The sequence below is a fragment of the Pongo abelii genome, chromosome 17 (genome assembly GCF_028885655.2).
Source record: "Pongo abelii isolate AG06213 chromosome 17, NHGRI_mPonAbe1-v2.0_pri, whole genome shotgun sequence".
NCBI lineage: Eukaryota > Metazoa > Chordata > Mammalia > Primates > Hominidae > Pongo > Pongo abelii.
In genome coordinates this window covers 73,268,807-73,284,812 of record NC_072002.2, presented here as the reverse complement: position 1 = coordinate 73,284,812, position 16,006 = coordinate 73,268,807, and positions in this window count along the sequence as shown.

The window sequence follows — 16,006 nt, the reverse complement described above, 5'->3', positions numbered from 1 at the left end:
TTATGGCTGGAGACAGGCCCAGAACTGGTGGTGCATAGGGGCAGGGGCTTGATTGCAGTGATCATGGGAGAGAGTCATCATATGAGTGAGCGGTGCCCACTCTCAGAAGGCAGTTGAAAATAAATTGTGCACATGGTGATATTTCTCCCCTAAACACTTCAGCACACATCCTCAAAGAATTTAGGAGTATTCTACTTAACCTGAGTACCATTATCAGAGCTAAGTTTACAGTAATTCTCTAATAGCACCTACTATTTAGCTTATTTCGTTTTTCTCTTTTTTTGCCTTGAGACAGAGTCTCGCTCTGTCACCCAGGCTGGAGGGCAGTGGCGCGATCTTGGCTCACTGTAACCTCTTCCTTCAGGTTCAAGTGATTCTCCTGCCTCAATGTCCCAAGTAGCTGGGATTACAGGTGCACACCACCATGCCTGGCTAATTTTTGTATTTTTTAGTAGAGATAGGGTTTCCCCATGTTGGCCAGGCTGGTCTCGAACTCCTGGCCCCAGGTGATCCACCTGCCTCGGCCTCCTAAAGTGCTGGGATTACAGGTGTGAGCCACCATGCTTGGTCCATTGAGCTTAGTTTCAAATGTCCCAATTATCCCCCAATTCTCTTTAATAGCAGTTTTTCTTTTACACCTAGGATTTAGTCGAAATTTGTGCTTGCATTTGTTTTTTTCTTTCCTCATTTTTTTAATTGACAAAATTTATCTAGATGCTCTCTGGCATTCTGTCAAATGTTATTCTTCTGTCATAGTTTTTCCAGAGATTGGTCACTGCCCTTCGATTTCTAATGAGCGAAGGCCTAGAATGCAGGCCCGTGGACCTTCCACCTCGCCTTCTTCTCTCCACGGCATCCTGCTTCTAAGGATGAGCAAATAATCTCAGAGTGAACCTTCTTTAAACACCAAGCAAGAATCTCCAATGAGTCCTCATTCCTCATTCTTTCATTCATGGAAGGACTATTTGTTGGGGGCCACCATGTCTGAGGTGTCTGATATCTATTCTAGATACCGGGTGTACAGCAGCAAAACTAACAAATAAGAAACACAACCAGACTAAAATGCCTTCCCTCCTAGAGCTCACATCCAGAAGGAGCAGACAATCAATCCACAAAATAAAGAAAAGCAGAGAAGCAGATAGCGAGGTTTGGGGAAAGACTCCAGATAGTGTGATTAAGCAATCCCCATGGAGGGAGGATTTGAGAAGAAAGGAGAGAAGGTTAAAAAGTAAACTGGCCAGGTGCGGTGGCTCATGCCTGTAATCCCAGCACTTTGGGAGGCTGAGGCGGGCACATCATTTATGGTCAGGATTTTGAGACCAGCCTGGCTAACATGGCGAAAACCCGTATGCAGATTATAGAGATGTTAAAATGTGGGGAAAATTATTTGTTTGAAAATGAATGAAATATAATTTGAATGCCTCTTACTCTCTGCCCCCCTTTATATTTGACAAACAACTGGCTAGTTGTTAACAGCATAGACCTTGGAGCTAGACTGCCTAGGTTCAGACCCCAGCTCTCCCACTCACTAGTTGTAGGAACTTGAACAAGGTACTTAACCTATTTGTGCCTCCATTTATAAATTTATGTTAATAGTAGTACCTGCTTCCTAAGGTCACTATGAGGATTATATGAATTAATATACATAAACTTAGAATAGTGCCAAGCCCAGGGTAAACACTACTAAGTGTTATTAAATCCTGAAAACATCTTTGATTATTCTTATTTCAATTTTAAAATAAAGAAACAGGTCAAAGGCACAGCTTGTACCATGTGTCAAGCCAGGACTTGAAGGACACTTTTCTAAAGGCAACTCAGTGCCCTCTGCAGCTCTCCCTGCCACATACATGCTAAGGAAGCCAGGCTCCAATGCCCAGGAGCTCACTCTTCCAAGAGGATCCTGTTCAAAACTCTGCGCTCCATTGCCAAACTTTAGAGTCTCTCCTCTTCCAACTTGTCCATGTTCTTTCCCCAGGTGTTCTATCATTGTGCTCTACAAATCACCATCTTATCACCTTGAGCATTTTTGCTCAAAGTGAGCATAAGAACACAGAATGAGAGAGCAGGTCTCTGCCAGAGCTTGTGCAGGACCCGTGAGAACAGACCTCTGTAGCAGCAAGACTCTGGGCCTCCTGTCCTGAGAAGGAGAAGGGAGAGCTACCTTGTGAATACGGAGTCCTTCACACACCAAGACCCAACGCCCAGGCCAAAGATTCAGCCACAGCCCACAGTTCCTCAGAAGAGAGGGGCCAATCTTAGTTCTTCTTCTAACTCTTCATGACTTTAAAGGAATTCTGGCCTGGGTAGAGTGGTTCACGCCTGTAATCCAGCACTTTGGGAGGCTGAGGCAGGAGGATCACTTGAGCCCAGGAGTTTAAGACCAGCCTAGGTAACATAGTGAGACCTCATCTCTATGAAATTAAAAGTAAAAGGAATTCTGGGCTGGGCATGGTGGTGAGTGCCTGTAGTCCCAGCTACTCTGGAGACTGAGGAAGGAAGATTGTTTGAGCCCGGGAGTCTGAGACTGTAGTGAGTTATGATCATACCATTGCACTCCAGCCTGGGTGATGAGTGAGAGACCCTGTCTCTAAAATACAAATTTTTTAAAATAAAGGAATTCTGACTGTATCCCCTCTTACCTGATCATCAGAGACCTCAATTGGAAAAAGCAAAGTCATTTTGTGAAAAGCCACTTGAAGAAAGGACTTAGTGGATACATTCATTCATTTGTTCATGCTCTATCCTAGGTAGCTCTCTACCAGGACTTGGGCTAGCATCACAAAATTCCCCCTCCCCACTCCCCAGCCTCCCCAGGAGCCTCATGAGGCTTTTCAGGATAATCTCAAAATCGTCTAGGATGTTTAAGGTTTAAAGGAACAACCTACTCTGGACAATCTCAAACACACCCCAAGTTGGTGGTCTCTGCTATAATTTTCTTGCAGGCTGAGGTCAGCTCTGTGAAATAATTCACAAAGCAACATAGCTCTTTGCTTAGTGTTTTTGAAATGGGACTTGGCAGGAAATTCTGAGTCATTTGGTCACTGTAATAATGTTCCTTCTGTCTTCCTGTAAGTCCAGTGTTAGGCTGGGAAGTTCAGGTGTAAGTCTTGGGTATTGTTTCTCTGATGCATTGGGGCTTGTGTGCCCGTCCCTCTGAGTGTGATTCTCATAGTCCCCACTTTGATGGAGAGTTCTCTCAAGAAGCACTCCCCCATCTTCTGGTGCAGGTCACTTTCTTCCCCTTGTCTCCTTGTCCCCCATGCCACTGCCTTCCCCCCATTGTCTTACACGGGGAGGCATTTACTGCACTCCCCTCCAACCTGGGTACCCCCCAGATCTGTCCAATAGCTCCTTCCAACAAAACTTTCTGTACACTTGTCATTTCCTCTTCAATGTCCCCTACCTGCACACTTAGCCACTGATAGAGTCAACCAAGTTTTATCCTGAATTAAAAGTGTTTAGTATAAATAATTGTTTGAACATCAACTTAATTAACTTGCTTTCTGTCCTGGGAGCAACTGCTTTCTGTTTCACTTTTGTTTTAGACTCTGGTAGAGAATAGAATCGGCATGCAGTTTGTCTTCCATCATACAGCCACCTATTCCTCTGGAATTTACTGAGCCAGATGCCAAACTAGTTCTTTGATCAATGGTCTTAAGGTCACACCTGACTCCTGAGAGAGTAGCATGCTGTCCCCTTTTTCCCTCTTTTACTCTTGCCCCACTTCAATTTCTGCATCACCTCCTAAGTTCCAAATGTCAAGCCGGGGGATTAGTGTGGTTAAGACACAATTCCAGTCTGGCAATGTTTACACTGAGCACAAGACATAGATGCTGCTGACTGCTCACATCAGACAAGGGGCAAGGCCCAAAGGAGCTCAGCATGGGATTGAGGAGATAAGACTTCAGAATCATTCACTCATGGTGTGTTTGAGAAATACACACACAAACAAGACAGTGAATGCCAGAGATGGGACTTGGTGACAGAGCAGGGACTGAGACAGCACCTCAGCCATGCCTCTACTGAAGACAGTCCTAGAACCCAGTTCTGAGCTTAGCCCCTACCCAGGAGTTCACTAGCACAGGTCCCATTGTCCCTTGGTGGCCAGGCTAAGGAGAAGGGCTAATTCAGTCAGCCATGGAGAACCAGTGGACCCAAGGGGGTACTTAGGGGACACTATATGCTAACTGTGGATATAGGAGATTGTGGGAGGCACAGAGGATCATGGGTGGCACAGGGGATTGTGGGAAGCAAAGGGGATCATGAGAGTCAGACCAGCAGAATGCCCTACTGTAGGCCAGGGACTAGTGAGAGGCACAGAAGATTATGGGAGATGCAGGGGGTTATGGGAGACCCAGGGAGTTATGGAAGACAAAAGGTTACAGGATGGTGGGAGTCACACAGGAGACAAGGGGAGGACCATGCAGCAGCTCTTTGATGGTCTACGTGGTATATAGGTTGGAAGGGGACAGAGGAGGCCAGCCCTAGGAACAGGAATAAAACAAAAGTAGAAGAATTGGAAAGATAAGGATAGATGGTAGTCAGAGGTCTTTGTTCAGAGAAATGCACCATGAGTAGTAGATAAGAAAAGGAGGTTTGTAGCCATAGAACCTGGAGTTTGAATCCTGTTTCTGCCCCTTCCTTCATGGGTGAACTTGAGCCTAAGTTTCCTAATTTGTAAAGTTCAGGTAATAATACTTACCTTCCATGACTATGGTACGTATTCAATGAGACATATACATGAAATCCATATCCCTGGCACATAGCACTCAAGCATAAAATTTAATTTTCTCAGCAGGCAATTTGACTTCTATAGAAGGGTGCACCTTGCAGATGGAGCAATGGTGAGAGCACACCTGAACAAGGGAGGGGAAGGGGTTTTTATCTCTGACCCACATAGCCCCTAAGGCTGTATTGTTTGCCTATTGGCTAGGGTTGGACTGCACAGTCTAAGCTAATTCCGATGGGCTATTTTAAAGACAGCAGGGGTATGAGCCGGAGTGGCGGGGTGAGTAGTTTGGCCGGAAGGACGGTCACAGAACAGGTGACTCAGGATGACTCAGGTCAGAGCAGGAAACCAGGGGTGACTCAGGAGGGAGCAGGTGACCAGGGGTGACTCAGGACACAGCAGATGATTGGGGCTAGGAGGGGGTTGTTTACTGAAACTAGGGGCAAGGAGATGAAGAGAACAAGGGAGTTAAACTTTAAAATGAAGAACAAAGAACAGGGGAGCTAAACATCATACATTGGTTCTTTGGAGAGGATCTCAGAACTCATTGTATTTAACAATTTACAGGCTAAAACCTTTGAAGAGGAATTTATTAAATCCTACAGTTAGGATTTCCAAATTGCCTTTGAAAGTAATGGCAAAAACCACAATTACTTTTGCAACACCCTAACAGCAAATGAAAATACTGGATACCAGTTAAATATTCATTTCAAATAAATGACAAAGAACTTTTTGGCTGGGTGTGGTGGCTCACACCTGTAATCCTGGCACATTAGGAAGCTGAGGCAGGAGGATCTCTTCAGTCCAGGACATCAAGACCAGTCTGGGCAACATAGCACAACCTCGTCTCTACGAAAAATTAAAAAAAAAAAATTAGCCAGGTGAAGTGGCACACACCTGTGGTCCCAGCTATTCGAGTGGCTGTGGTAGGAGGATCGCTTGAGCCTGGAATGTCCCTTCAGTGAGCTGTGATCATGCAACTGCGCTCCAGCCTGGGTGACAGAGTGAGACCTCGGTTCAAAAAATATATAAAATAAAATAAATTTTTTAGTATAAGTATGTCCCATGCAATATTTGCAATACTTGAGGCAAACTTATGCTAAAAATTATTCATTGTTTATTTGAAATGTAAATTTGACTAGATATCCTGCATTTTATTTGGAACCCTGTCCCCATTGTATCCCAGGAGTGTGCAAGATGCTCTGCTAATACACTGACCTAGCTCAGCTCATTTTGGAGTTTAAAGGTCAACTTCCTTATAATTACAACATTCTTTGAACAGTTGATTATTTTGATAAAAGTACTGCATTTGGCCGGGCACAATGGCTCATGCCTATAATCCTAGCACTTTGGGGGCTGAGGCAGGCAGATCACTTGAGCTCAGGAGTTCTAGACCAGCCTGGGTGACGTAATGAGATCCCGTCTCTACAAAAAATACAAAAATTAGCCAGTCGTGGTGCCATGCGCCTGTAGTCCCAGCTACTCAGGAGGGTGAGGCAGGAGAATCACTTGAGCCTGGGAGTCAGAGGTTGCAGTGAGCAGAGATTTTGCCACTGCACTCCAGCCTGGGCAACAGAGCCAGACCCTGTCTCAAAAAAGAAAGTATTGCATTCGATCTTAGCTCTTTTATTACATGAAAAGCGATGTCAACCAAGTAGGATAGTGAGACCTGGGGAAGGAACAGTAGACTGAGTTAGAAGACAGAGAATTACACCCCAGCTCAGCTCTACCTAACTATACAACCTTGGACTGAGCCCTTCAGCTCTTGAGCCTCCATTTGTCTGCATAAAAAGTTGCCAACAATATTACCTGATTCCCCTGAGTATTGCTATGTAAAACAGCAACGGGCTGATTTATGTGACAGGGTTATAAACAGCAAAACTCCAAGTACTCCTACTTAAAAATCATGGAGAGAAGTCCCATGACATTGGGAGTTTTAGAAATACTGAATTTCTTCAGGCTTACACTGCTGCAGTTCCCTTTAATAGTCACCTGTGCAGCTCACCCCCATTTTGCTCATCCCTCCCCTGCACCACACACACATAAAGTATAAACTAGTTCATAAGCCATCAGAAAAATCCCAGCTACTCTTAGGAATAGGTCAGCTGATGGTGCTACACACAGAAGGCCAAAGGCAACCAAGGAAATCATTGTGTCTGAAAGCTTTAGAAAAAGCATTCAAATAGATTCTCATGTTTTAAGAGCAAGATTTTAATTAGAACTGGATGTCTGAATTGATGGGATGTCTTCTTCAATCCAGATTGTATAAAGATGTTAAAAAAAAAATCAATAACCCAGGCAATAACTTTGGAACCAGGGGGGAAAATCGGTTGAATTAACCTCAAGTATATTGGCTTTTTTTTTGGCTGAATTTGTGAGTAGGGGGAAATTTCAGCTAGGACTGACAAGAGGCAGATCAACTGTCAGCATTTTGTTGAAGCTATGATGTCTCAATGGGGGTTAGGGGCTGTAGAAATTCAGCTTAATCTTCAAGACAGCCTGTGGCAATTGTGTAGAACTTTAAAATAGATTTTAAAATGGATATAATTTTGGGCCAGGGAATGCATTCTTAAGCATGCAAAGCCTAAAATCAAGAATTTCTGTGCTGAGCTCAGTGGCTCACGCCTGTAATCCCAGCACTTTGGGAGGCCGAGGCAGGCGAATCATGAGGTCAGGAGTTAGAGACCTGCATGGCCAACATGGTGAAACCCTCTCTCTACTAATAAAATACAAAAAAGTATCTGGGTATGATGGCAGGCACCTGTAATCCCAGCTACTTGGGAGGCTGAGGCAGGAGAATCACTTGAACCTGGGACGTGGAGGTTGCAGTGAGTCGAGATCGAGCCACTACACTCCAGCCCCTGAGCAACAAAGTGAGACTCTGTCTAAAAAAAAAAAAAAAAAAAAAATTCTGAACATTAGATGATTCAAATAAATAAAGTCAAAAGACAAAAACAAAAAAATCCAAGGAAAAATTAGCAATAGAGAACGCAATCACATTGAATAATTCAAGATGGAAATCTGGAAAGGATATGAATGTGAAGTTTACAGAAAAATAAACACATGAAAACATAGTTAACTTCACTCCTAATTATGTAAATGTAGATGAGATATCGATTCTTAGTTAACAGATAAGTGAAACTTAGAAGCTTGTTGATATTTGGTATTGGCCCTGCTGTGGGCGATCTGCCACTCTTCAACACTATCAACATTACCAGAAGTGGTAGTGGTCTACTTTTAAATGAACAATTTGACAATACCTAGCAAAATTGGAAATGTGCATTCCTCTTGACCCAGCAATTCCGTTACTGAGAATTTATACATATATTCACAATAGTACACTAAACATGTACATAAGAATATTCATTACCACATTGTTTGTAAGAGAAAACTGAAACAAACTAAATATTTGTATGGTAGACTGGTTAAGTAAATAATACAGCCATCCAATGTAATACTGTGCCGATATTTAAACAGAAAAAGAAAAAGACAAGATCAGGAATTGGGGTGAAGGATGATGATTAACCCCATGACTTCCAAGTCAAAAATATATCAGAATACACTGGATATAAATAAAAAATTAGGCTGGACACGGTGGCTAACACCTGTAATCCCAACACTTTGGGAGGCTGAGGTGGGTGAATCACGAGGTCAGGAATTTGAGACTAGCCTGGCCAACATGGTGAAACCCCGTCTCTACTAAAAATACAAAAATTAGCTGGGCATGGTGGCTTGTGCCTGTAATCCCAGCTACTCAGGAGGCTGAGGCAGAAGAATCACTTCAGTCCGGGAGGTGGAGGTTGCAGTGAGGTGAGATCACACCACTGCACTGAAGCCTGGGCAGCAGAGCAAGACTCTGTCAAAAAAAAAAAAAAAAAAAAAGAAAGAAAGAAAGATAGAAAAGAAAATAAAATTGAATACACACTTATGTGCATATGTTTATTTGTACATGTACTTATCTGGTGGGAATAGCATACTTTTTCTTTTTTTTCCTTGAGAGATACAAACAGCGTAATTGCTGGTAGTTTCTTTGAGGAGTGGGCTAGTAGTTGGGAGGTGGGGAGGGTAGGCTTTTGCATTTGGGGTTTTCTCTTACTGTTCTTTCATTGCTTGGGAGCATGACCAGAAGCAGAGCTCCACAGCCTCTGACCCTAGCAACAGACGCAGGAAGACTTTGTGTCTCCTCCCAAAGCTGAGGACAAGTGCAGCGAGACATCAAAGGACTAGAATTTCTGCTCAAAGCCTGGCTGGCTTGATGTTAAAGGTCATGGTGAAGCTGTAAGCACCAACAAATGATCTCCACTTGGAGGCAGAGGGCTTTGACGCTTGACAGTCCAGAGGCCAGACTGAGTGGGAGTTAGGGGAGCTTTAACTTGATCCTGGTAGGGAGCCGGATCAGCGGGGAGTGCTGTGGTATAGGTGCCTGGGGTGCTAGGTGGATACAATGAGGGGGCCTGAGCTAGTACTGGAATTACGAAAAGATTCCTCCAAGAAGTGTGGTTAGGCCTGAGCTCTGGATGAGGGATAGGAATTGTCTAGGCAAAGGGACAGGGCTGGAGATATATCTGGTAGAGGGGACAGCATCTGTGAAGGCCTGAAATGGGGAACCGAAGGTGAGTCTGTGTGGTTGGAGCAGATGCAGAGTGGGAGAAGGCCCGCGATGAGACCATGTGGTAGGGAAGGTGCTATGCTGTGGGACCTTGGGGACAAAGGTGGGGGTGGGGTTTCCATCTTTATCCCAAGAGCTATTGAAGGGTGTTATTTGTATTCTGAAAGGATCAGTGAGAAGAGGAGGGTGGAGAAGGGTAAGAGTGGAAGTGAAGAGGCTTTAGCAAAGTCCACGTGAGCGATGACCACGGTGGGACAGGAGAGCTGGTAGAAAGGTTAGATGGGGGTTCATGGGTGCCTCTTGTGAGCTCTCTTTCAAAAGGGCCACACCAGCTGGCACAGCTTCCATTCTGAGCTGCCTTGCAATGTGAGTTTGTTGGTGGGGGGGGAGGGCCCAAAGTGAAAAGAAATGAAAAAGATCCACAGGTCTGAGCACCAGTCGTGAGAACCCCATACTCTGTAAGAATACAGCCTACAGCCCCTATTCCCTCCAGGCTCCTGGGCATCCCTCCATTCCCAGGAATTGGGGTACACGAGGATGACTAATTTCCTGCATCAGCATTAGTTTTTAACACTGGCTAGCCACTAGAATAAAACCCATGTGTTCTGGGAAAACGAATTTACTTTCCAGATACTAATTACATTCTTATTCCCCTTTTCAGTGTCATTCTTGGTTTTCATTAGTCCTCAAATACAGGTCCATCGCTAGGCAAAATTGTGAATTAGGAAAAGCAGAGGCCCTGGCCCTTTAAGGCTCTCTCCCACCTTAGAACCTCATTCCCTGCAGGCTGCACCATGGGGGAGGGGCACCTCAGACAGACTGCAAGGGCCTGAAAATTCCACTTGTGTACCAAGCCTTTGAATATATATGGGTACTGTTACCATTGATAAAATATAAATTTATTTCAGTGTTATATTGAATTCAATATAACTTTTGATCATTATGCGTTTTCTTAATCAATTGATTTTAAAAGTATAACCTGCTATTATGTGGGAAGTCTGCAGTTTTTTTTGTTTTTTTTTTTTGACAACAGTTCATTATAGTTAAGAACTACTAGTCTAGGACAAAGGTTGTTAATGTGTTAATCATTCAATAGTAATTGCGTGCCTACTATGGTCAAGGTACCATTCTAAGTTCTGGAGATACTCATGAATGAAATTGATGTAATCCCTAACCCGCTGAGAGAGAGAAATACAAGTGAAGTATAAAGAGGCGTTAGTGACCATGTGATAAATACTATGGGAGCACATAGCAAGGCACTAAGAAGGCTTCCTGTAGGAAGTGTTGCCTGAGCCAAGACAAGGAAGTAGGTAGAAGCCAGCCTGTGAAAAGAGAGGGAGGCTGTGTCCTAGGAGGAGGAAACAAGATGCCAGAGGCCTGCAATGAGAGATCGTGGCATGGGAGACAGAGCAGCTGATAACACTGGAGTGTGGGGCTGGAGTGGGAAGTGTACAACACACAGCTGGGCTGAGACGCTGGGAGAGCTCGTACAAGTCCCGGCGGGCCACGCTGCAGGTCGGACTCTGTCCCGGGAGCAGTGAGAAGCACGGAATATGTTTAAGCAGGGGAGCACCACGACTACATTTGTGTTTCAGGAGGCTCTCCCTGACTGCCACGGGGCAGTAATTAGCAGATGTGGGGGTAGGGAAGGTGACAGGAAGGAAGGAGGGGCAGTGGGTGCGTTTCAGGGCTTGGTTGCAGAGGATGAAGAGGGAGTGAGAAAGATGGGCAGGCCATGGTTTCTGGATTTCATTGCTTCTACTTGGTAGATGCTGGAGAAAAGCTGGTTTAAAGTAGAAGATAAGTTTGGTTACAGAGGGTTTGAGTTTTAAGACCTAGAAACATCACGCTCTCCCTTCTTTAGGCATTTTGAAAGAGGAGCCTCTGGATGGGTAAATATGAACACAAAGGACTTAATTTGTACTGGTGGAATTTTAGGAAATATTTTGGCAGAATGCAGAAAGCCATTTAAATAGCTTGATTAGAAGATAAATTATAACCCTTGCTAAAATAATAAAATATGATTCCAAATAAACATGTCAATACTCAACATCATCAGTGTGTTAACCATTAGCACCTGATACTGATCTATACGCTGCATTTGTGTGCAGGACTTTCTTTTCTTTATGTTTTATTTTATTTTATTTTATTTATTTTTGAGACAGAGTCTCGCTGTGTCACCCAGGCTGGAGTGCAGTGGCGTGATTTTGGCTCACTACAACCTCCGCCTCCCAGATTCCAGCAATTCTCCTGCCTCAGCCTCCTGAGCTCCTGAGTAGCCTCCTGGGATTACAGGAGTGCGGCACCACGCCCGGCTAATTTTTGTATTTTTAGTAGAGACAGAGTTTCTCCGTGTTGGCCAGGCTGGTCTCGAACTCCTGACCTCAGGTGATCCACCCATCTTGGCCTCCCAAAGTGCTGGGATTACAGGCGTGAGCCACCAAGCCCGGCCTTTATTTATTTATTTATTTTTTTGAGACAAAGTCTCACCCTTTCTTCCAGGCTGGAGTACAGTGGTGTAATCCAGGCTCACTGCAACCTCTGCCTCCAGGGCTCAAGCAATTCTCCCGCCTCAGCCTCCAGAGTAGTTGGGTTTACAGGTACGCACCACCATGCCTGGCTAATTTTTTTTTTTTTTTTTTTTTTTTTTTTTTTAGTAGAGACAGGATTTCGCTGTTGTCTAGGTTGTTCTTGAACTCTTGGCCTCAAGCAATCTGCCCGCCTCAGTTTCCCAAAGCGCTGGGATTACAGATATGAGCCACTGTGCCCAGCCCATTGTTTTTGTTGTTGTTGTTTTTGTTTGTTTGTTAGAGACAGAGTCTCGCTCTGTCCCCTAGGCTGGAATGCAGTAGTCTAATCACAGCTCACTGTAATCTCTAACTCCTGGGCTCAAGTGAGCCTCCATCCTCTGCCTGCTGAGTAGCTGAGACTGCAGATGTGTCCCTTGATGATCCATTAAGTTTTAAATTTTTTAGAGAAATGGGATCTTGCTATGTTGCCCAGGCTGGTCTTGAACGCCTAGGCTCAAGCAATCCTCCCACCTTGGCCTTCCAAAGCGTTGGGATTGTAGGTGTGAGCCACTACACCCAGTCTGGACTTTGTTTTCACATATTTAAAAATATATGTGTGATAAGTGCATCCTTATTACTATTAGAATGTCAAAATAATGTTTATTGGTCTGGAAAGATGCTAGTGTTTGCTGACTATTAGCTAATTATTGGAATTCAGGCCTGACTGAACCATAGAGAAAGAGTCCAACAATAATATTACCAAGAATAATAGGACTACCATCAATAGTTGCTAATAACAGCAAGTATTACCAACAATAGTTGGTAATAATAGCAGGGATGAGATGGACTTGAGACCTGTTAAATTCAGAGAATATGCTGCTTCTGAGTGAGCTATCACTCATTCAGAGATAATGCAGATTCTCACTTTAAAAAACATTTTTCAGAGTATCAGCTATATTTCGCCCTGTCTAGGTGTTAGCAAAGATCTGGAGGAGAAAATGAACACATTTTAGGAGACAGTGAATAAAACTTGCATCCCTATCTGCTGGTAGGTTTGGTTGATGCAACCGACTCAGCCTGCTTCCTGCTCACACACATTATATAATGAGAACCGTTAGGGTTTAGTGTGTGCCTCATATGTGCAGGCATTGTGATAAGTGCTGAATGTACATTACCCATTAAATCCTCATAATACTATGAAAAAGGCTTAATTAAGATTCTCACTTTATCAATGAGAAAGTAGAAACTTCCAGAAGAGAAGCTAAGTAATTTGCTCAAGGACTCCCACACCCTAGGGGAAAGGTCCTTAAGCCATGGTCTCCATGTGGGACCCAGCCACTCTTTGTATACATGGGCTAGTGTACCTCTCATGTCTCCAATCTCTTTTGAGGGAAACCATCTTAGTCCCTTTCTGGAAAGAAAGGAGCCCTCCCCAGTGGCCTCATTCAGTTCCTGTAGCTCCAGGTGATTGGCTAATGTTTGTATTGAAGAGTGGTTTGTGAGAACACTTAGTTTGGATGATGATGACTAGCTGAACCAGTCAGGTCCTTTCTCTACCGGGGGTTTGAATGTTGAAACATGCCAGGGTTTGGGCAGTTGGCAGTGGGGGCAGAACCGGACAGAGAGAGTGGCTGAGCCATCATTATGGTGGAGGAGGAGACGACGCCTTAGTGAGTGAACTCTGTGGCTGCTGGTGTCCATGGGACAGTCAGTCATGGCAGTGGCATTGGGAGTCTCATACATTCCAGGCCTGGAGGTCACAGCTGGGTTTTCTTGACTCCAAGATAGAGAAACTCCACGTTGGGATTTCCAAGACTAAACCCACTTCCTTCAAATTCTGGGCCTTAGGTCCTCCTAATCCAAAAGAGAGTAATTCACAGCAAAGTTTTCACTGTTATGGGGGAAATCTCTACACATTTCTAGAAAAGGAAGTAGAATCCCCCATAATCTTTTTTTTTTTTTTTTTTTTTTTTGGTGAGAAATTCCTTCAATGTGCTTTGAGCAGCTGTACTCAAAATATAGCATGGCACTCAAAACCTCTCTTTGTGGGGCTGCTGGCATACATGACTTTTTATTTGCTTTGAAATGCTTTTTAATATTTCCTATTTTGAAAGTATTTTATTCTGATTTCTGGAAGCTTAGAAGAAAGTAGGAGCAATCACAATCACTTACACTGTTCTTACAATCACTACGGTGGTGTTTCCTTCTAGTCACTTCTTCATTTTATATGAAAAGAATATATATATTTATGAGCATATATTGATGTGTATGTGTGTATATATAAGTTGCGATGGAAAAAAATCAATACTGATTTGTACTTTAATCAATGATGTGCTCCACATTGCACCCTTGCTAGGTTGTTATTATTATGATTATTATCATTATTTTGAGACAGAGTCTTGCTCTGTCACCCAGGCTGGAGTGCAGTGGTGCAGTCATAGCTCAATACAGCCTCAACTTGCTGGGCTCAATGATCCTCCCTGCTCAGCCTCCCAAGTAGCTGGTACTACAGGTGCACGCCACCATGCTGGGCTACTTTTATTTTTTAATTTGGTAGAGGCAGTGTCTCTCTAGGCTGGTCTTGAATTCCTGGGCTGAAGTGATCCTCCCACCTCAGCCTCCCAAAGTGCTGGGACTGTAGGCATGAGCCACTGTGCCCAACCTATTATATCTTTTTAATATCTTCCTATTTGATAAACAAAAGTGGCATCTCGCTTTATCATTCATTTCTTTTATTACCACTAAAACTGTACCTTTAAAAATGTTTATTGGCACCTGGACACAGTGACTCATGCCTGTAATCCCAGCACTTTGGGAGGCCGAGGTGGGCGGATCACTTGAGGTCAGGAGTTTGTGACCAGCCTGGCCAACATGGCAAAACCATGTCTCTACTAAAAATACAAAAATTAGCTGGGTGTAGTGGTACATGCCTGTAATCCCAGCTATGCGGGAGGCTGAGGTATGAGAATCACTTGAACCTGGGAGGCGGAGGTTGCAGTGAGCCAAGATCATGCCACTGCACTCCAGCTTTCTTTTTTGAATTATCTTTTCATGTTTTTGCCCATTTTTCTACTGAGAGTTTAGTATTTTTTTCTAACTAATGTCTAAAAGCTCTTTTTATATTAGGACATATTATGCTTGTTTATATTAAGGATATATTAATGATACATGTTTTTGTTGCAAATAATTTCCAAACTCATTGTCTTTTAATTTTAAGAGGTTAAATATGTGTGTATGTGTAATTATATCTGTCAATTGCTTACTTTGTCACTTATTCTATTGCTCTATGCTTAAAAAAAAATCTCTCCCCACCTTAAAGGTTTTTTACCTACATTTTCCGTCAACTTTCTTATAGTTTCATTTTCTTGGTCTTTAAAAACAAATGTGGCTTTTCTTCCATTCATTTGTGGTATTTAGGGTTATCTGTGCTTTTGGTTCTGTACCGAGAGTGCTGGGGAGATAGGGTCGCCATATCTGCCTATCCCTTAGGAGAAACCAACAGATAACGAAGATAAGGGAAAGGGGGCTAGGTTTAGCCTCTGACATTCACACTGCTATCTAAGCCCCAAAGAAGACTAGCCTTGTCCTCAGAAAGCTAAAGAAGAGCCTGTCTTCTACTGACCAAAAGACCAAAAGACAGAAGTCAGAGGCCGTTACTGGAGGCCCCAGTTAATCAGATCACCCTTGCATGAAAGAGTGAGAAGAGGGAGTGGGCAAAGGTGGAGCCCTCCTTTCTCACACTTCACCATCTTGTTGGAGAAACCAAATCCCTGCCTGCAGAGAGAGAACTAATTATGGCTGTCCCCCCATGCACTGTATACCAGCCAATCCAGAGGCCACTAGTGCATGAAGATCAGCAAATTGGGGCAATTAATCGCCTTTGTGCATTTGGGTTCAGACACACATTTGGATTTTACCTCCCCAGAGCAAGATGCAGGGATATCCTGGCACCTACCCCAAAGCGATTGTGGATTGTCAGTTATTTTGTTGGTTTTGCTCTGGCAGGATCAAGAAGCAGGTGGAGCTGGTCTGAGTTTTTCATCTCCATTAGGCAGCCAGACTTCTCCTCCAGGGCAACCTCCAGGGCCTTTAACTTCTCCCCAGGCACCACAAGCCTCCACAGGACATGGAGCAGGACCTAACCACCCTATACTGGGG